We start from the raw sequence: 22,676 nt of genomic DNA on the forward strand, positions 1-22,676 counted from the left end.
AGTTTTATATAGCACAAACTTGACCCAAGAGGGTATCAGAGGGCTTCACATTAGGATCGTTACGATAAAAGTTACATCAGTTACAAGAGCATAGAAAGGTAGAGTACACGAAAATAATGTTGAAGAATTCGTAGGAGGAAGAGAAGGAAGGAGTCAGTAGTGGGCAGACGAGGAGGAACTGTGCCCAATGTCCGGCTGGGTAGGAGACAGTCAGGGGGAAACCAGGGCCCATCTCCTCAATAGCTGTCTAGCAGCGCCACCGGATATCAGCCCTGTTGCTCAGGTCTCTGTGATCAGGGGAACCAGTTTTGAATTTATTTGATTTGATAAGTTTATATAGCACTGGCTAGACCCAGAGGTATCAAAGCGCTTAGCTAGAGGATCGTTGCATTATAACGTACATCTAAAACGATTATATATAGCGCTGGCTAGACCAGGAGGTATCAGAGTGCTTTACCAGAGGAGCCTTGCGTTACAAGCTACATCAGTTTCTATAGCGTAGTAATGTAGTAAGGTACAATGAACAAACAACGAGGATGAGAGGATTGCGATTCTCATATTAACATGACTAGAGAATCTGGATTTCATTAAAGACACGGAGGCTGACATTATGCATTTCCTATGATGCAGTCCAAGCAGCCGCATACATATTTATAGTAAAATTCCAAATAAGAATAAAGGCAACACATAGCTGCCATGAGACAGTAACAATCAGCCTCTTTTAAATGAGGAAAAGATGAGAAAGTCCAAAAAAACTTGATACGTCGAACATCAGGATAATCTTCAGAAGATCTAGTAGAACGAAAGAAGGAGGAATCCATAGATGATAAAGAATAATGAAGTAGAGGGCTCCATCGATAACAAGGTGGTAAAATCAGCAATTAAGGATTACCTGAAAGGAGAAAGCAGTCAGTACAAGAGAACTGAAAGAGGTATATTCAACAGAGTTAAACAGAGTACATAAATATAATAATCATTTCAATAAAATGTGACAAAGAACATTGCTAATGAAATACCACCAAATGGTGATAAGGGAGGGATAATGTCAGCCTCCGTGTCTTTAATGAAATCCAGATTCTCTAGTCAAGGTGTATCCCTTATTGTATGATTACTTAAAATCCTTTGCAAAAGCGGAGCAGAAAAATACAAGTTAAGAAAAGATAAAGATAAAATGAATAAAATCTGAAGAGGGGTTTAGATGCAAAAATATAATTGTAGTTACCAAAAAAGGTACATTTAGAATTAAAACAGGTATTTGGTATTACATGCAAAAAGTGTGCAAAGCTACATCACCATGGTCTATTAAAAATCCTGTAGTTAGTAAAAGTTAATATAGACAGTAGTAGTGTTAAAAGGGCGATACTTAGTGAATGGAGAAGTTCCGTAAATCATAAGTTATTTTGTTGTCAGTTCTCGGGCTGATCGTAAAGACAATCCAGCCGCCGCATAGAACTTCCCAATTCGTGCGAGCTCCATCGGGACTATGGTGGTGTGTACATGCCTTAAGGCCTCCTTGCATGTTCTTACGCCGTGTTGTATGAACATGGATCTTAGATACTAGCGCTTTGGGGACTGCAGAGATGGACAACAGCAAATGACATGCTCTGCAGATTCTGTGTGGTGTTGGCACAAACTTGGCGACAAATTTTTCCAGTGAGCTCTATAGTCTTGAGTTGGCAAAGTTAATAGCCTTGTCATCATAACATTTTCTAGAGCCGGCCTTCCCAGTCCTGCTTTTAGGTAGGGCTGGCATGCACTTGTTTCATATGAGTTGATAAGACCCTCTGTGCCCTGAACAGATCTGATCCGTTCAATGTCTTGTTGCCTCGAAATGGTATTGTCACACTTTTTTAGGAGATTCTTTACACTAAACTTTGTTAGTGGTATGCCTGTTAAAAGATTGTCTGGTAATCCCAATGTTTTATTGGCCATCAAGTAATACCTCGCCCAGCGACTGTTATTGTCTGTGAAAACCACCTGTAGCGCTGCCCTGATTGTGCCCAGGCATGCATTGGTCAAGTTGTGGTGGAATTTGATTATATCTTTTTTTGCGTTCAATGTCCATTGCTGTGATGTTAAACTCTAGTCGGATCAGTGAATGCCTAGTTGAGTATGGGAGCTTGAAAACTTTTCTATATGCCATTATATATAATCCCTCCAGTTTTTCGGACAGCAAACCAGGGAAGGCTAGGTGGCCGTAGCGGAGTGTAGACATTAGCTTGGCTTGCATTACTCGTCTGATCCCCTCCGTCGAATGGCTTACGAGCTTGTGATGTAGTTTACATAAGCCATATGTAAGTTTGGCTGCTTTTGCCTCCAATGCTTTAGCCTGCAGTACTGGTCTGCCGGTATCTGCAAATTGAACTCCCAGGTAGGTGTAGTGCTTGGTCATGGCTATCCTTAGAGGACCCTCTAGTCATGTTAATGTGAGAATCACAATTTCATTACAAGACCGAAGGCTACATTATGCATGTTGGTAGCTTTGGCAACATTGGACACGTGTTCAATAGGTTTACAATAGTGACATGCAAAGGTACTTGCATTAGACCAGTCAGCAGCTTTAAGAATGTCATCCAACTTACCTCCAGATCAAAAGGATTTACTTGCCATAGCACCTCTAAGGAAATGAGCTTGAAATTTGTTTAGGTCAATACCAGCTAGACTCATAGCAGATTTGACCCATCTAGCAATAGAAGAAGAGCTTATCCCTTTGTGGGGTTTAACAAAGGAAATAAGTAACTGATTAACACCATGTGGATGAATCTGAAACGTATTCTTTCATGCACTCCACCACGCAGAAGTTGGAATAAAGTTCAAAACGAGAATAAAAAATAGAGTCCGACATTGTTTTAGTTCTGTTAGGAATGTCAAATTTGACACCAAATATATTATAGGAATGGTTAGTAATTTCCAGAGCTCTAATATCTGAAGCTCTCCTACAAGAGATTAGGCATAAAAGTGTAGCTAATTTAATAGAAAGTTTTTTTCTGTTAAGAAGAGAATTGGAAGGCCAATTATTGAAGAGATCAAGAATCAGATTAACGTCCCACAGTGTTTCATACCTGGCCTGGCTTTACGAGGTCTACTTAAGCGAATACTTTTCATAATTCTACAGATAATTACATTTTTACCAATGTCTTCCGTTAATAAGGGCATGACTGGCGGAAATAGCAGTTCTATAACAATTGATGGATCTGTAACTGAGCCCTCTTTCGAATAGTTCAACAAGGAAGTTGACTATGTCAACAATAGGGGCCTCCAAGGGATCCAGGTTCCTTTCCAAGCACCAACGTACCCATAAATTCCAGATATTGTTATATCTGTAGTGTGTGCCTGGTGGCCAAGATTTTCTGAGGAGAGTTGCAGCCGTCTCCGAAAGGCCTGAGATTTCATTGGATCTCCTGACACTTTCCAGGCAAGAAGGGATAAACTCCCGTTCTGAGTTAGGGGATGAATTTGACCAGCTATGTCTGTAAGAAGATTGTATAGGGAAGGAATTAAAAATGGAAGACTGCAAGTCAGTTCCAGAATGGTCAGGAACCAAGCTTGAGAAGGCCAGAAAGGGGTTATCAAGAGAAGGTAACACTGTTCTTGTCTCACTTTCTGTAGGACTCTCTGTATCATGGTGAAAGGAGGGAATGCATACCCTCGTATTTCCTTCCAAGATCGAAGGAAGGCAGTGACTGCATCCAGCTGAAATAATTCTCGAGTTGAAAAGTCATGTCTGTTCACAAATAAGTCTAAATCTAAGGAGCCCCAGATCTTGTTCAGGGGGTTGAATACAGAAACATTCAGTTTCCAATCGCTATAATCTATGAGGAATCTTGAGTTCCAATCTGCAGAGAAATTCGCCTTTCCCGGAAGGTATTCCGCTTGGAGAGAGATTTTGTGTTCCAAACAAAATATCCAAAGTTTCTTGGCTAGAGTGGACAGGTCCACAGATTTCGTGCCGCCCAAGCGGTTGATATAGGCCACTGCTGACATGTTGTCCATCTTTAGAATGACGGACCTCCCTGGAAGAGAATGTTTGAAACTCATAAGGGCGTAGAGACCAGCAGTCAATTCCAGATAGTTTATGTGGTGAAGAGATTCCTCTCAAGACCACAGGCCACCAGTGTTTTGATTGAGCATGCAGGCTCCCCAGCCATGAAGCTCGCATCTGATTCCAAAATAAATTCTGATTTTGAACCAAAGATTGCCTTCCCATTCCACGCGTCTAGGTTGTTCAGCCACCAAGTTAATTCTGAACGTGCTTCTTGGTCTAAGCAAATCCGATCTCCGTACCATAGTCCGGATCTTAGGGCTCTTGTTTTGATCTTCTGAAGGGCCCGATAATTGAGGGGTCCGGGAAAGATGGCTTGAATGGAAGACGAGAGAAGGACTAGAAGTCTGGCTAGTTCTCTCAGAGATAGGTCTTGACGTTTCAGAACGTACCTTATTTATTTTCTGATTTTTGAGATTTTCTTCAAGGGAAGTAGAAGAAGGCAATGTACAGTGTCTACCGTGAATCCCAGTAATTCCAAGGACCTGGAGGGAGTCAGACATAATTTGTCTTTGTTTATGATGATTCCTAGACTCTGTAGAAGATTCATCGCGAAGTTCAGATCCTGGAGTAGTTGAGAGGCATCTTGGGACATATAAGGTTGTCGTCCAGATAAATGATTAGGCAAATGCCTCTTGACCTTAGATAAGAGACGACGGCTCTCATCACCTTGGTGACTCACCAAGGGGCGGAAAAAAGTCTGAAGGAAGTGCTTGAAATTGGTATGTGATTTTTCCATAGAAATTGGAGATAGGGTTTATGAATCTCTGCTATAGGAATAGTGAAGTAAGCATCCTTCAGATCTAATTTGACTAGCCAGTCTCCCTCTAGAAGTAAATCTCTGAGAAGATGGATGCCCTCCATCTTGAAATGTCTGTATGTCAGAAACTTGTTCAGATCTCTCAAGTTTATGGCGGGTCTCCAACCTTTGTCCTTTTTATCTACCAAAAAAAGGTTGCTTATGAAGCCTAGTTGTTCGATTGGGACCTCTAATATTGCACCTTTTTGAATAATAGAGGAAATCTCCTCTTCTATAATTTTTTGTTGGTCCGGAGTCAAGGGAATTTCTTTTGGGAAGGATGTTTGAACAGGTGTATGTAGGAAATCTATCTTAAAACCCATTACAGTATTTAAGACCCAAGAATCTTCAATAATTAACTTCCATTTGTCAAAAAAATGTCTGAGTCTGCCACCCACCTTTAAGGGGAAGAAGGAGAAGGTAGAACACTCTCCTGTGGATGTATTGGAATTAGTTGTTCCACGTGATCTAAATCCTCTGCCTTGATGGCCTCTACCTCTTTGAGGGTAGAACTGTGGAACATTGAATTGTTGGTATGCTCTACCAAATCCACGACCTCTGGAATAGGGCCTTTGGTTAAAGCGGCCGGAAGAGAGGCCCCGTCTTCCGGCCCTTCCAAAAAGGTTATTATTATTATTGAAGACCTTTCGCATTTTCTGCTGCACTTTGTCAAGGGCGGTAAAGGTGGAAACATATTTGCCCAGGGATTTGATGAGTACTTCCCCGAAGAGCAGCCCTTTGGACTCCGAGAGGGTTCTTTGTCGGCCAGGTCGCTTAGTTTGGGGTTTATTTTAGTAAGGACGATTCTACGTCTTTCATCATTAATACTTGCATTAGCATTGTCCAGAAGGATGATAGCCCTCTGGCTCCATCCCTGAATCATTTCGGTGTCCAGAGTAGTACCATGAATGTGGCTTTCTACAGCCAAGTCTAAAATTCTGGCTAGTGGACCAAGAACGTCTAAGAGATGATCTTGGCAACCTTTAAGGGATTTTTCCATCCCATTTCTATGGTCGTGCCCTAGTTTGAAAAGAAACTTGATCAGGTCTGGATCTAGATTAGGAGTATAGCACGTTTTGTCTTCCACAGAGGGTGTAGAACACTCTCCTCTTAGGACAGTACGTGTCTCTCTTTCAAATAGATTTCTGATCCATTTTTTGATAAATTAGGCAACGTGGTCTTGAGGGGAACATTCGGAACTCCTTGGATGCTTTAAATTTGGTGGGGAGAACATTTCTTCTCCTAATGGATTCAAAATGTTATTCTTAGAGGAAGATGGGAGATCCTCTAGTAGTTCGTTAAAATCTTGATCCTGTCATTGAGATCAAGGACATATTAGTCCATAAACTCTGAGTCATCAGAATTATCGTCCTCCATGCTATGAAGAGCATTTTGTTTTTATGTGCCGCTCTGGACACCTAAATTTCTTGTCCTGCCAAGGACACCGTGGTGATTTGAGGTGAGAAGACCTCCGTTATTTGGTGAGGTGCCAAGACCGCCTTGTGTTGATGAGGTGCCAAGACCTCCCATGCTCCATTCAACATTTTTGCTCTAATTAAGTCTCTTGCCCCTTGGTTCTGGATCATTATGAGAATGGGATGATGAAGATTGGGCAATATCCTGTTTTGGCAGGGATCGTTTAGATGCCATAAATTGATAAACTCTCTAACATACTGATTTCATTTCCATATGAGCATCTTTTTGAAAGCCTCATTATCTAAATTGGGGGTAGGGGCGGAAGCCTCACCAGAATCAGAGCTAGACATTATGAGGAACAAGTCTCAGTAGTGAATGAGGATGATAAGGAGTAAGGAACTAAAGTCCTTTAATAATGGAAGGAAGCCTTAAGGAAGGGTAAAAAACACCTTCAAACAGGCATATAAAGTATTAAACAAATAGGCAAAAGGCTCTCCAATATTTGTCCACAATCCCCTTTTTAAATTTTTTTTAAAGGTAAATGAATTGAATAAAATGATGGGCATAATTTCTGTGTCGAAAAAATGGCTCCGTAGAAGCTCGAGCGTTCAACAGGGTGAAGTTGTCAAGGATACCCTCCGGCCTCGAGCCCGATCGGCTTAGCGATCAGCTGGAGCCTGGAGGGGAGAAGAATGGCAGTAGGCAACTGGAGTACGCTGCGCTTCCATTGCTGAGGTACTTTCCTCAGTTTCTCCACTTCCGAGAGGGAGCGGGGAAAAGGCAAAATCAAGCAGCGATGGAGAGAAGAATATCCGCGATAGATAAGAGCGGCTCAGAGACTCGGTAGGATGTCATAAACTTACCTGAGGGGGGATAATAACGGAGTACGCGGTAACCTGAGGGGGCATAAGCATATTGAAATAAGCACTGATCTATAAAATAAAACGTAGTGTGCATAGGACATTAGAATGTAATTCGACAAAAGGCAGGCATTAAAACCATAAATCCTCAATCAGCTGGGGCACAGGCACGCAAGCGCTCGGTAAGGGGACATAAAAGAGAGAATCTCCGTAAATTGGAGATTGGTAGGAAGGGGTGTGGGAGGGGTGGGGGGTGCCATACCAGAAACACACCAAAGAGAAAGTCAAGCAAGTTAAATACAATAAAGATATGAAGGAGTAAGATCAACTTATCTGCTTGGAGCCGCATTTAAAAGAGGCTGATTGTTACTGTCTCATGGCATTTATGTGTTGCCTTTATTCTTATTTGGAATTTTACTATTATAATGAATTTGTAGGAGAGGTGGGAGGAAGGGGCCATAGCAGGGAGACGAGGAAGAACTGTGCCCAATATCCGGCTGGGTAGGTGACGGTCGAGAGGGAAACCAAGGCCAATCTCCTCATTAGCTGTCTAGCAGCTCCACCGGGCATCAGCCATGTTGCTCAGGTCTCAGCGTTCAGGATTAAAATAGCTTAGACCCGAAGGTATCAAAGCGCTTTACATGATATCCTTATTGTTCCAAGATTACATCAGTTATAGGATACATCGGTTGCAGGGAGAGCATATAGAGATCGTTGAGGATGAGGTTAGAGGAAACGTAGAGGGGTAAGGGGTGGGGTAAAAGGGTAGGGGGGAGATATTACAGAAAGACGAAGGGAAACATCTGCCCAAAGTATATCCCTCTTACTCTTCAATTAACGATAAATTAGCCATGACAAAAATGATGACATGTATGGAGGAGCTGTTGGTTGAAAGGTAGGTGGGTGTTAGGGTTATGAGATTTATGTAGCTCTGGCTAGACCCGAAGTTATCAGAGCGCTGTACATGAGGTTCCAAAAACGTTACAAAATTGACATCAATTAAAAAAATGACATCAGTTACTAATAAAACATTTAAAGATAATAGAAGAAAAACATATTCATTGTCATGATGGGTGATCTGAGTGGGAGAGGATGGTGGTTGAGCATCCCTAGCCTCGCTGGGATGAGCTCCCAGAGCCTGTCCATGTAGTCCGGTGTGGTTTGCTGCACTACTGTGGAGGGAGAAGGGGGTGGGTGGAGGCCAATTGGGTGGTGGTCGATTGCAGGTAGGTCAGCCATATTAAGGTCAGGCATCCGAGGCAGGACTGAGGTTGGTGAGGTGAAAGGGCTTGATAGGATTAGGCAAGGATAATAATTATGGACCGTACACGGGGCCCCACTCTATGACAGAGGAGATTTCAATTTTGAGGTGAGGGCCGCCATCTCGGTGTCAGGCACATACCGGCGCAGAGTCACCCGGTGTCAATCCCCCGCTCTAACAGTCTTCGGACCGTGTCCCCAGGGGTCCGCTCTTCTGCACTTCCTCCTAGCCTGCCCATTGATGCCTCTACCTGTCTGGCGTGTTGGGAGGTTACATGCGAAGATCACTTGGTTGGGTTCCCGCTCCTTGCCGCATCTCATCAAGCTCCCGCAGTGTCAGGAAGAGCTCCCCATTTCTTGAGTACCTCACTCCCGGGATCACAGAGGAGGGTAGTCGCAGCGGTAATTGAATCGCCTCTCCCAGTGGGACAGTCAGCGCTCAGTAGCCTCCCCGCGTTCCCAGCTCAGCAGCTGCCATTTTGTAGAGTTTCGGAGCTGGCAGTTTCTAGCTTTAGAGGAGGTCAGGCTCGCATGTTTTCAGCCCCACAGGGATTGCGTGAGCTCGCTAGCAGATCCGAAGCAGATATCTTGCTTAAGGAGCAAAATCGGCGAAATCTGTGCGTGTTTAGGCGCTCGAGACCGCAACCTGGTCCAGGAGCCGAGACGATTCACGTCCGCTCGGCCCCGGATATCCGTTACCTACGGAAGTCACCGATTATTACGGGGTCTTCCTGCAGAACTCAGCTGCCGTCACTGCTAATTTTTAGCAAAAAATGCAAATATTTTGCTGTTTCTGAAGCAACATATATGGCAATGTCTGCAACATGCAAAAAAAAATCCACCCAGCTTGCATGAAATAAAGCGAGCAAAATGGCATTTATTTTGAAGTGTTAGTTTCCGGACTAGCGCACCCAATATACTATGACTGGGCGTAATTTGTTTAACTTCGTATCGCGTAATTACGCAAACCTATCACAAAATTACGCTAAATTATGCGTAATTATCCAAAATGCTTCTACCACCTAAAATTACCATAATGATTTGTTCGGGTTGAAATTTAACTGGAAAATGTGGTTTTGAGTTAATTTCCTGTTGCTTTTGTTCAAAACACTGCTGTTCACATTCAGATTTAGAGTTTTGCCTCTCACAAATTACTGGAATGAATGACTTGGGTAAAAAATCTACCAGAAATGTTTGTTGATCACTCAAATTGAAGGAACTACCATTCACATTCAAAATAATGCAGTTTTCATTCGAATTTGTAGATTTGACCTAAAAAATTACCCGAAAAGTTCTCTCAGGAAAGAAATCTACCTGAAATGCTACTTGCGTTAAAAAATTACCCAAATGGTATTTCTCATGTTAAAATTTCTCCCTGAAATTACACTACGTATTGTGATGACGTAATCTTGGTTATTTTGTGTGAACTTTGCTACGCAAAATTACCAAAAGTATGCCAATTACTCAGGCGTATTTCACATTTCGCCCAGTCCTATAAAATAAGCCATTAATTTCAGAAATATGGACTATGCTAAAATACATTATGGCCTGGTTCTTGAGGATTTTCTTCTTCTTCTTTTTTTAAAGCAATTTATTTATTGAACATTCGGTTTCTCAAGTATACAGAAAATGCACAACAAAAAGAGTTTGTATAATTCTAAGTCAGTTTCTAGTGCCGCATTATTAACACTCCACTGGAGAGGTCAAATAAAACATAGAAAGCAGGTCATATGCATTATAGAAACTATTATGCAGCTAGCTGTAGTCAGCCGCGGTCCGTGCAGGTAGCAGGAGTAGGGCCAGGTAAGGGGGATTTCGAGGGGCGAAGGCGAGGGAAAATTAAATACATAATTAATTTTCCATCAGCATCGTCCCTCGTAATCCCCCCTTACCTGGCCCCACTGCCCCACTCCTGTTACCTGCACGGACCGTGGCTGGCTGTAATACGCATTCCCGGCTTAAGCCCACAGTCCCCAGGCACTGTGATAATAGAAAGAGTTGTGTTCCTTTATAGATTTAGATGTGCCAGTCAGAGTCGAGCTCTTTCAGTGTTCATTCCTAAATAGACAAGTTGAGCGCCCATGGCTATTGAGATATTGAGCACCAGCTCATGTTCTGTAAAGGTACAACAGGCCTCCTACCCAGATTAGACTCTGAAATGCCCTGCCCCCGGGAAGAGGTGAGCAGGAGAAGGTGGGAGGTAAGATGAAAGTGAAAGAGAAGGAATTGAGAATCAAAATTGTAGAGAGGGGGAAGGAGACTTCATAGAGAATAGTCAAAGAGAAGATGGTAAAGGTGTGAGAGAATTTGGAGGGATTAGAGGAGAAAGTGAGGATAAAGAAATGAAAGACTAATGTGACTGATATGGAAAAGGGGAGTGGAGGGTGAAATGGGAGAAGGCGGAGTGAGTGAAATGTGAACACGTAGCACAACAAGGATACTCAAAGCAAACTCCACAGCACAGTTCACTGCTTAATGTCGCTCCTTTCTTTTTCAGACACCTGTCAATGAGTAATGCGAGTGCTTGCAGTGGATGTGACAAGTATCAATCTCCAACGCAACATTTTTGACACATGCACCTACACCTTTTCCAAATATTTTATTACATCAACTAAGGAAGGAGACGTAGTTTAGTGAGTCGACCGGGGGACCTGACTTTGAATTCAACATGGCCCTTGACAGAACATAATGCAATTCTGGGCAAGCCGCATATTTTCTCTGTGCCTAAACTTTAGATAATATATGAGATTCTAACAGGGTCAGATTGGAATCAAAAACAGGGCCAGAACCCAAAACGAGTGGCTCACCTTCCAGAATTGCAATATTTTGTGCAGCGTTGATTTTTTACTATGGGGGGTAATTTTAGGAGAACTTTATGGTAAAGAAAGCCTTGTGGCTTTCCTTACTATAAGGTTCTCCTAAAATGATTGCTTAATAGACCAGTAACATTGGTCAGGACTGAAAATTCCATTATTCTACTGAAACTCACTGATGCTCATCTTGAGGTCCATGAATGTCCATTATCCCATTCTACCCTTCATATCTCTGAGTCCTCTCCTGTCTATTAGGCCATGATCCATATATATCCTGATGAAGACAACAAATGATGAGCCAAGACGTTGTGTACAAAGTTGATAATCTGTGATTCTCTTCCTTTTTTTTTCACAACAAAATTTTTATATTTTTATTGATCAGGTAAAGCATGTATGCAGTTCTCCACAGTCAGGAGGGCCTGCCAAATGTCAACATTAGTATAAACAGCACAGAAACCCAATCAAGGAAACAGCCCCGCGTAACCCCCCCCCGCCTCCCACATCCACCCAATGTCCCACCTACCCACCCCTTATCCCTCCCTAACCCTGTGCACGTGACCTCAATAAGCCTCCAATAATGTCTGTGTCCAGCCAGAAGACTCGTGCCTCCTCAGGCCTACGCTCCATCTTCCACATCTAAACCATCATCAGGTTCCACTGGAGGTACCAGAGCTAGACCCCAATATTCCACCCACCAATTCCAAATTTTGTAATGTTTCCGGGGGCATCCTCTGGCCTCAAACACAGGGCGCTCTAGTCTCATAAAATAGTCCATCCCTGTTTTCCATGCGTTATTTTATTTTATTTTATTTGAGTCTTATATAACGCATGGTTACCCTTGGGCATCCCAGCGCTTGTCAAGGAGTCCGTCAAACCAATGCAAAGCTATTCAGCGTGTTTAAGATGAGAAAAGATATGTTTTCAGAAGCTTCCGAAAACGAAGAAAGCAAGTCTCACAACGCAGCTGCAAAGGGAGCGAATTCCAAAGGGTGGCTGTATGCACCGAGAATCTCCTACCTCCAGTGCGAGCCTTATGAACTCTGGGAACCTGTAACAAAAGTTTTTGATCAGAGCGAAGAGCTCTGTTGGGTTTATAAGGCACCACTAGCTTCCTTAAAGAAGGGGGTCCTTTCCCTTGAAGAATCTTATGGGCCGTACAGAGAGCCTTAAACTTGACCCTCTCTCTCACCGGGAGCCAATGCAATGCTTTTAAGGCGGGCTTAGCTGATTGTCGCCTTGATGTATTAGTCAGCAACCTGGCCGCAGCATTTTGCACCTGCTGCAGCTTACTGAGTGTGGCTTCCGGAGCACCAAGGAAAATAGCATTGCAGTAGTCAAGCCTGGAGATAATTAACCCCTGGATGAGTAACCTCCTTGATGACAAGGGGAGGAGGGGCAAGATTTTACGGGCTGAGCGAAGAAGCCCGAAGCAAACCCCCGCCGTTTTCTTGGCCTGAGTTTTAAAAGAGATATCCTGCTCCACCCAGACTCCTAAGCTCTTGAACTCCTGCTTGGGGCTGGGGAGCTCCCCCAGGCAGCTGGGCCAGACGGACAAGGGGAGAGAGGGAGTCTTGTGCCCTAACAGCATAATCTCCGTCTTAGAACCGTTTAGTTTAAGTGACGATTCACTCATCCAGGTATGTACATTAGTCAGGCATAGGCACAGCACGTCTGGATTCTTCTCCAATTGGGATAAAGCGACCACCAGCTGGGTGTCATCAGCATAGCTTACAATCTTTATCCCAAAAGGGGCCACCACATCCTCCAGGGGGGCCATATAGACGTTAAATAACGTAGGGCTCAACGAAGAGCCCTGTGGCACACCACACTGGAGGGGGATAGATGGAGACTTCTCGCTGCCTTCCCAGACCTGATAGGTACGGCCATGCAGAAACGACCTGAGCCATTGCAACGCAACTCCTGTAACCCCCACATTGGACAGCCGTTGGATCAACACTTGGTGGTTTACAGTGTCAAAGGCAGCACTGAGGTCCAGGAGGATCACTGCCACTGACCCTCCTGAATCCAAAATGCTCCTTGCTTCCTCAACGACTGCCAAGAGGGCGGTATCTGTGCCCTGCCCCGGCCGGAAGCCAGTTTGAGTATCTCTCAGCAAGCCGTTGGATTCCAGAAAGACGGATAGTTGGCGATTAACCAGTCTTTCAGCGATCTTACCAAGACCCGGCAACAGAGAGATGGGCCTGAAGTTGGCCAAATCTGACGAATCTAGATTGGGTTTCTTCAGAAGAGCCTTTACGACCGCTCTTTTCCAGCTTGGCGGCACCACACCCTGAATAAGTGATGTATTAATCAAGTTCGTTATAGGAGCTGCAACCACAGATGTAGCTTGTTTAAAAAATCTCATTGGGGCTGGGTCCTCTGGTGAGCCACTCTTCATGGATCCCAGCTCCTTTGCGACTTCAGCTACAGAGATTGGACCGAAGGTATCCAGGCGGGGGCCTTCTCCTGCTATCCAATCAAGCCTGATTTCCACAGTCGCTCCCTCGTGTAAAAGGCCCTATGCAAATATTTAAATTGGACTAACCTGAGACGCACCGCGATAGCAGTCCCTCGCGGGGACTCCAAGACCTCCCTCCAATCATCCTCATCTAAGGGTCCAACGTCTCCTTCCCAGGCTACCTTTAATGCGCTTAGAGTAGAGGAGCAATGAATGACAAGGGTTTGATAAATATGTGACACCTTCTTGTCTCCAAGATCACCCATGAAAACTTTCGCGTCCAGGTGGCTGAACTCCGGTAGCGACTCCAGACCCACCAAGCTGGGCTCAAGCGCGTGGCGGAACTGCAGGTATTTGAAAAAATTGGGTATTGGGCATATGGAACTCGTCTCTCAGCTCCTGGAATGATTTGAGGGCTACTCCGGACACAACATCTCCCAGCAAAGAGATCCCTATAGAATCCCATCCGCCAAACCCTGGCAGCGAGGCCAACGCGGGGAGCTGCCCATTTCTCCACAGAGGAGTCTCCGCCGTCAATCTGCCCCACCAGTCCATGCGGCGCAGCGCCTGTCGCCATATCACAAAAACCACTTGCGTGGCACGAGGCAACTGCCTCCGCAGTCTGGCTGAATACAAGAGTGTATGCAATGTGTTGACCCCCATCTATGAGCGCTCTAAGGCACACCTCTGATCTCCCCTATCTCCGTACCACCATTCGTTCAACACTAACAGGTGGGAGGCTTGGTAGTACGACAGCACGTTGGACGTTGCAAGGCCACCACAGTAGGTGGACAGGAAGCAAGTACACAGCGCCACTCTGGCTGCACCTCCCGCCCACAAGAAGCGTCTCAGCACGAAATTAACTTGCCGGAACCACTGGGGTGCGACCAGATGCGGATGGTTCTGCAGCTGATACAAAAGGCGCGGGAGTGCAACCATTTTAAAGATCGCAGACCTACCATAGATAGTAAGGGGCATGCGGGACCACGTTCCAATGTCCGACTGGACCTTTTCCCAAACCGGCATCATGTTGCGCTCCCAAGAGATCGCCACAGACTCAGACAGGAACACGCCATGATACAGCAGGCCTCCAACCGCTACCTGTAGGGCTGATGCCCAGGAGCCCGCATACGCCCCGCCACCCAACACCCACAGGGTGGATTTACGAGGGTTAAGATAAAGACCCGATACCTCGCCAAATACGCGCATAATTTCCAATACCCGAGGGCCCGATCTATCTAAGTCCGTGAGGAAAAAGAGGACGTCATCCGCATAGAGTGCAATCCTATCTGTGAGTCCCCCGCCCCACCTAAAGCCTCACAGCTGTGCATCGATTCGTACCCAGGAGGCCAGGGGCTTCATAACCAGCGCAAATAGATACGGAGATAGCGGGCAGCCCTGGCGAGTCCCCCGACCAATTGGAAACCTCTCAGAGACCGCCCCGGGAACTCGCACGGACGCCGTGATGTCGGTGTATAGCAGCTTGAGATATGAAATAAAAACCGGGCCCAGGTTAAGATGGGACAGGAGCGCAAACAGGTAGGTCCAGCTCACAGAGTCAAATGCCATATCAATATCCGCCAGCAGTGGGGCTGCCCTCTCTCCCGTGGCCCCCATCGCGTCCACCGCCGTCTGTGCCCGCCGAATATTGTGTCGCGTTGCCCTGTGTGGCATAAAGCCCGCTTGGTCTGGGTGGACCAGATCCGCCACGTAGGGGAGAAGACGGTTCGCCACCGCCTTTGCCAGCAGCTTAGCTTCGATGTTAAGCAAAGATATAGGGCGGTAGGAGTCATGTCGGTCCGGCGGCCTACCCGGTTTTTGGAACACCACCATTTCAGCGTGGCGCCAGTCAGCTGGCAACCTACCCAGCTCCTGCGCCGCTTCCAACACGGCCCTATAGTGGGACCCTAATTGGAGTTGGAATTTCTTATAGAATTCACACGGGAAGCCACTCGGCCCAGGTGCCTTCCCGGGGTTGAGCTGTCCTAGCGCATCACCCAATTCCTCCGCCGTAAGAGGGAGGTCCAATGCCGCTCTCGTTTCATCTGAGACGGTTTTCGTGGGCAAATCAGCATTACATTTATCGACCTCAGCAGCTGGAAGACAGTCCTGCGGCGCATATTGCCCTATGTAGTATCGAGCAAAGCTAGCCGCCAACTCCACCGGATCCGTCAATGTGACTCCGGCATCATCTGTGAGTCCCGGCAGCGTAAGTGGCTGCAGGGTACGCTGACACAGCCTGTGGAGCATAGTGCAGGACTTGTCCCCCCATTGGTAAACCCTACTTCGCGTGGCCAGCCACGCCTGTCGGGCCTCGTCCAATAACACAACACGGACGCATAGGACTGCTGTGCCTGCAGGAGTAGCCGCACCGCCACATCGTCTCCCCCTCCTTGACACCGCCGCTCAAGAGTCTCCACGCACGCAGCGGCAGCAACTATGGCTTCCTTACGTCGGCGACGGGCCGCCGCACACCACGCGATGTCAATTCCCCTCAATGTGGGCTTCATGGCCTCCCAGACCACCGTCACGTCTACGTCTGCACCCAGGTTCTCTTGCCAATAATGGGCGATCGCCCCCCGCATATGGTGGACATAATCAGCCTGCTGGAGATGCCATGAAGACATCCGCCACCTAAACGGCTGTCTCCTCCTGTGCAACTCAACATCAACAGCCACTGGGGAGTGGTCAGACAGCCCCCGAGGCAAAATGTCCGAACCACGCCCTCTACTCAGGAACGCACCAGGCACAAAAACACAGTCTAGTCGTGAGAAGGAGCCATGCACAGCCAAAACATAGGTATACTCACGGACCTTAGCATGCAAGTGTCGCCAAACATCAATCCAACCCAACCCCTCCACCATCGCACTCAACCAGGTGAGGGGAGTCGCTGTCGGTGGTGTCTCCTGCGGTCTCCGGTGATCCATACTCACATCCATCACATCATTCCAATCTCCTCCCAGTACAGCTAGGGACTCCGGAATTTCCGCCCACACCTCAAACAACCTCTCAGCCAGGGACCACTGCAACGGGGGAGGCGCATATACACTCCCAAACACAACAGATTCGGAACCCACCATTCCCTTCACAAAGACATACCGACCCTGCGGGTCAAGCCACTGCCTCTCATGCACATAAGTCAGCCTGCGGTGGACCAATATGGTGACCTCCGTGGAGCCCCTGGTAAACCCAGCATGAAAGACTTGTTGGTAGCCAAAGCGTTGCAGACTAAGCACTTTCGTCCCCATCATATGTGTCTCTTGTAGCAGTAGGACATCCGCCGCTTCCCTCTTCCCCCATCGCAGAATTGCCCCCCTCTTAATTTTATCTAGCATCCCCCTAACATTCCAACTCAATATACGCATGGACGCCCTAGGGAGTCCTGGAGTTGATACATCAGCCATAATCCCAGGGGACACCAAACCAGAATAACCAGCAGCAGGCCCGAGTAGACAGCACAATCAGAAATGGAGCAGTAGAAATCACGTGCATCCCCCTGCGCCCTGGCCACCTCCAGATGCCCCGGGCCTCCCACTCGGCCCGGTGAATTTGTCAATGGGCCCCTGTTTGGCGGACCCACTACCCCCTCCGCCTCTGGTCATGTCGAGGATGTGTAGGGGGGCAGCTCCCTGCAATCGGCCTGCAAAATGTCTCGGGTCGGGCTCACTGCGCCACCAGGATCAACAAGGGCCACTCCACCCCGCGGACTCCACTGCCCCAAAGTGTACGGTTCCTCCACGCAGTCTTACACCAATGACCAGGGACACCTCAGGCCTCCATGCAGCGCATAGTGTGGCTCCGGCCCGGCTATGCCTCCCCGCTTTCGTGGTTCCAGTCCAGACCCCTCAGTAGCCAGCCGCACGCCTCGGGCTGCCGGGGCCCCCCCACACCACCGCCCAACGCTTCGGGGTGGTCTACTGGCACACCAGCAGCGGGCCTCAGTTCCTCAGCCTCTCGTCCACTCACACGGGGGCTCCGGGGACACTCACTGTTTTCTTCTCGCCTCCGCCACCACCGCTTACAGGCGCCCTCGGATCCCGGGCACCACACCCGTGGGAGCCCCACGGAGTTCACTGGTTAGGGGTCCAGGCGAGCATGGCAGCGCCAGGCCAGGCAGACCGGGCAGGACCTCGCCCCGGGGTCCACAGCGCCGCCGCTCCCTCTGCTTCACAGCCCAGGCCTCCTTCACGCACCAGTACAAGCAGCCGGGGACCCCCGACCGGGAGTCGCCAAAATTGAGGCCCCGGCTGCACACGCCGGGACCAGGCCTCAGGCTGCCGTTGCTGCTATCTCCACCGCAGTAGGTCCGGGAGCTCAAATCTCCGCACCGGAAGGCAACCCCCGCCGATCGCCACCACAGCAGCAATTATAGGCTATAGTGAGGGTCCGGGGGCCAGGATAAATTGTCGGATTAGGATCGGGCTGGTGGGAGCTCTAGCAGGCTGCGTCCACCATCTTCGCCCGCGACGTCACGCCCCCGATTCTCTTCCTTTTAATATTGGAGGGGATTATAGGCATTTTATAGCTGAAATTGTGGGGATAAATTCATGGGTTGAGAAGTAAGGAGAGCGGTATCAATATTGAAATTAGATTTAAAGAAGAGTGACTAGATCATCTCTAGATAAAAAGGCTAACCCAATTATAATTTTAAAAAGGCAAAGATTCTTACTGTGGACAAAAGATATAAAAGACACACTCTGCTCGTGGCTTTTGGAATGTAAGAGAGAGATGCTCATTGGGAATGCTCTGTGGAGGAGACAGCATGGACAAAAGGCTGGAAGTAGGCCCTCTCCATTGGCTCTGTATTGGAAGAGGCAAACAACCAACACAAACAAAGTGTGTTGATATGTATATGTGAGTAGGTGTATGAGTAAGTGAGTGGGGTATGTGAGTGGCTGTGTGTGTGAGCAAGTGGGTGTTTGAGTGGCTCTGTGGATGAGCAAGTGGGTGCGTAAGTGGTTGTATGGGTAGGTCAGTGGGTGTATGAGAGGTTGTGTGGGGGGTGAGTGGGTGTGTGAGTTGGTCTGTGGATGATGTCATCAGTGATATTACTAGTGATGTCATTTGAGATGTCTCCAGTGATGTCACTGGCCATGTCATGAATGATGCAATATGTGAGGTCATAAGCAGTGCATTGCGGGGGCGTAAGTTATAGTTAGGTCAGCTAACTATAACTGATGAATTTCGCTTGTTTTATACGCGTGAAATTTGAGCCTAACCATAACGTCCCTGTAACCTGTGATTTATTCAGTGAATTTCTAAGGTTTTTTAATTCTCTTTCCAAGCCATAATCTCCCTGTAATCTATATACATAGATACACACACACATGTAATATGTGTGCAGGGGCTCTCAGATTTTCTCTAAGGAGTTCTTGGATGGAGTTGTAGAATGCAGGGATGCTGAGTACCAATGTAACCAAGGCTTGGTTTCACCTTATTCCACTTCCTTCCACCATCCTACTCTTCTTGTCACTTATTTCGCTCTCTCCCTCATCTCTTTGTCAGTGCTTCCCTATGACTCTATTCCCATCATTTTCTGCCTTTATCTCTCTTGCGCTTGTCAAACTCTCATGTTACAAAATAAGCCCTTGGTGTCCAAAAATTAGTGCTGTGTCAACCACTACCAAAGACCCGCACACATTGTTGATGTTGTGATAAAGTGACGTGTTTGGTGAGGAAAAATGAAGTGAGCTACAGACATGGGTGAAACAGAGTCAAAAGGCAGAGGTTTGCTGAAAGAGGCAGAAACAGAAATGAACAGTGCATACACTTTGAGTTGTTACATAGTGCATTCCACTGCATTTTCTGCCATTTTGTAGCACATTACCTATTCCACCCATTTTTTTCTAAGAAAGAGGAATAGTTGGGTTGGTACTGTCCAGAAGGAAGCTTCTAGGTTATATCTATGCCCACTGGAATTATTTGATTGTGCGGCTGTGCCATTTTGTGCATATAGACTTGCTGCATTTGCCACATAATCCATCATCTGCTGTATATTCTGCAGATTTTAACAAAAAAATAATTCTAGCTCAAACGGTTAAATAGTTACCTAAAGTACAGGGACAAGTGTTGCCAAGCAGTAGGAGGTCCTTTCTAATGCTTGACTGCTCACTTTTCTGTTGCTTATTTCTATATTTGTGTGTTAAACTGGTACTAACGAGGTGCAAGAAATGCCCAGACACTGCTAACAGGTGTAAAAGTGACAGAATAATAAAGTAATAATATCATACAATTTGGCGCATTACGCCTCACAATTTTCCTTTTCTTGCCACATTTGCCACATAATCCATTATCTGCTGCATTGGCTGCAGATTATAACAAAAAATAGTTGTATCTATTTCAATAGGTTCAAATATTGCCTGAAATGCAGCGACACATGTTGCCACGCAGTAGAAGGCCCTTTGCAGTGCTTTACTGTTCACATTTCTGTTGCTTATTTCTATATTTGCGCGTTAAACTAGTACTAAACACAGATACTGTTAACATGTGTAAAACATTTACAAAATAATGAAGTAATACTACCATAAAATTTGCAGTATTACACCGCATAATTTTCCTTTTCTTGCTGTATAATTTACTCAACCATGCCACATAATTGTGCATCCACTGCAACATAATTCCAGTGGCCCTGGTTATATCAATATACCGCAGCAGACAGCATATTAATTAATGACTGTCACTACAGGCGTATACATTTTCAGTTTCACTACTTTTGTTTGAAACGGATATTTTTTTTTGAAGGAAGGCGTACATTATCAAACATTTGATCTCTTTGAAAACTAGTAACACTTTCTGTGGGGCCTTCCTTTGCCTGAGTAATTTTAAAGCTGCACTTCACTAAGGCCCAGGAAACTCACTGTCAAGGGTATCTGCTGACAAAGCTTCTCAATTAAGTGCCAAATCTGCAAGAGATACAAAAGGGGGTGGTGATGGACGGAGCATCCGAACCAATCAAACACTCACACCCAGTCAACAGATCAGGGTTTAATCCATCACCGTTCTTTAGCCCACTCTGCCACCCCAGTTCAGACATGGCCATATGCAAATCAGTCTGACCCTGTGCCTCATGGGAACAGTCCAGCCTGAACTGCCATGCCATGCCTTCCCTGGACCGGACACAAGCTTCCTAGGACCGGTTTCTGGCATTCCAGCCGTGTTCAGCCAGGCTTGCTTGAAGCCAGTGGCAAAGTGAGCAAGAGACTCACGTCTGAGCATAACCTGCCAACTTATGGCGAACAAAGCGGTACAAAAGGGGCTGGTGAGTGATGGAGCATCCGAACCAATCAAACACTCACACCCAGTCAACAGATCTGGGTTTAATCCATCACCGTTCTTTAGCCCACTCTGCCACCCCAGTTCAGACATGGCCATATGCAAATCAGGCTGACCCTGTGCCTCATGGGAACAGTCCAGCCCGAACTTCGAAGCCATGCCTTCCCTGGACCGGAAACAAGCTTTCTAGGACCGGTTTCTGGCATTCCAGCCGTCTTCAGCCAGGCTTGCTTGAATCCAGTGGCAAAGTGAGCAAGGGACACACGTCTGAGCATACCCTGCCAATTTATGGCGAACAAAGCGGCACAAAAGGGGGTGGTGATGGACGGAGCATCCTAACCAATCAAACACTCACACCCAGTCAACAGACCTGGGTTTAATCCATCACCGGCAAAAAGTTGGGACCCCCTCTATTATATTTTTAGCCAGGGAAGAGAGAGGACAAAATTAACATTAACACGAGAAGTTCCCCTCTGGCCTTATGCTTTTATATTCGACATTGTTCTAAATGCATTACAAAGTGAAGAAAACTATCTAATCAACACAGATAACGTAGTTTTATATCGTTTTCATTATTTTCTTTATTTTTTTATAAATACATTCTTTTCCTTTTTTTGGGTTAAGTACTTTCACTATATCAAAAGTTATTTCACAATTTTTATAAACATTAAAAAAATACAATACATTATTCAAATATTTAAGAACAGACAAATCATTTAGGTGAACCCTGATAACCACACATCGCCAACAATCACTCTCTATTCATACATCCCACAAAACATACTACACTAAACATCCAATTTCTGCGATAGAGGTAGTCCAGATGATGCCAGTGACTTAAAACACCAGGACAACGCGTTTCGGTGGGCTAGTACCATCTTCCTCAGGACCAACAGAATTTATCTTCCTACACTCGTGGATACAGGGTATCTGTAATAACAAATATATATACGTGTATCTGTGTCTGTTAACTGTACATAAAGAGCAACAGATTTGAGAAACAATTAATTAATTCAAAGATTACTTTCGACTGACCAGAGACAACAGTGTGCAACCAACTAACTATCAACCGAGGGCGTTGCGTTAATAGATGTATTCTTAGTCAAAATGAATTTTTGGCACATACTGAAGAAATTTATGAATTATTTGATAGCAGAATTGGAACATGTCACAACTTCAGATGATATACCGAGTTTCAAAATTCAGAAAAGTTTATACACGGTATAATTACATTTTTCAGAAGATGGTTACAAAAACAGTGCATCGGGAGCATTTCCTAGTGTTTCATAGGAATTTGAAATGGTAAATAGAAGGAGCTTTTCTACTTTTTATGTCAGACCATGCACAAAATGCAAGCGTAGTTTGAAGACACTTGAGCCAGTAAGTGCAAATTGTTAAATGTGCCCTAAAGGGAGAGTACGCATAAATAAAAAATGTCTGTTAGCTATGGTCGACATTTCAATTTTTACGATAAAGTGGAAGTAGTTAAAGCATTACCTTATACATCAAGGGCACTGCACAAATTATGGGGTTCAGTTTTTTTTTTAAAAAGGTTTTCCTAATCTTCCTAGTATACGAAACAATCCTCAAATCCTAAAAGCAAATAGAATTACATGCATGATTGTATGTGTCCATAAATTTACGCCAATTTGTAAATTATATTGGCACTGACACATATAAGCTTTGTTTTTCCATACTAACCTTATCATTGCAAATGAGAGCATCCGGTACTGAATGACATAACTTTTTTAGGAGT

The sequence above is a fragment of the Lissotriton helveticus genome, chromosome 2_1, assembly GCF_964261635.1.
Source record: "Lissotriton helveticus chromosome 2_1, aLisHel1.1, whole genome shotgun sequence".
Taxonomy (NCBI): Eukaryota; Metazoa; Chordata; class Amphibia; order Caudata; family Salamandridae; genus Lissotriton; species Lissotriton helveticus.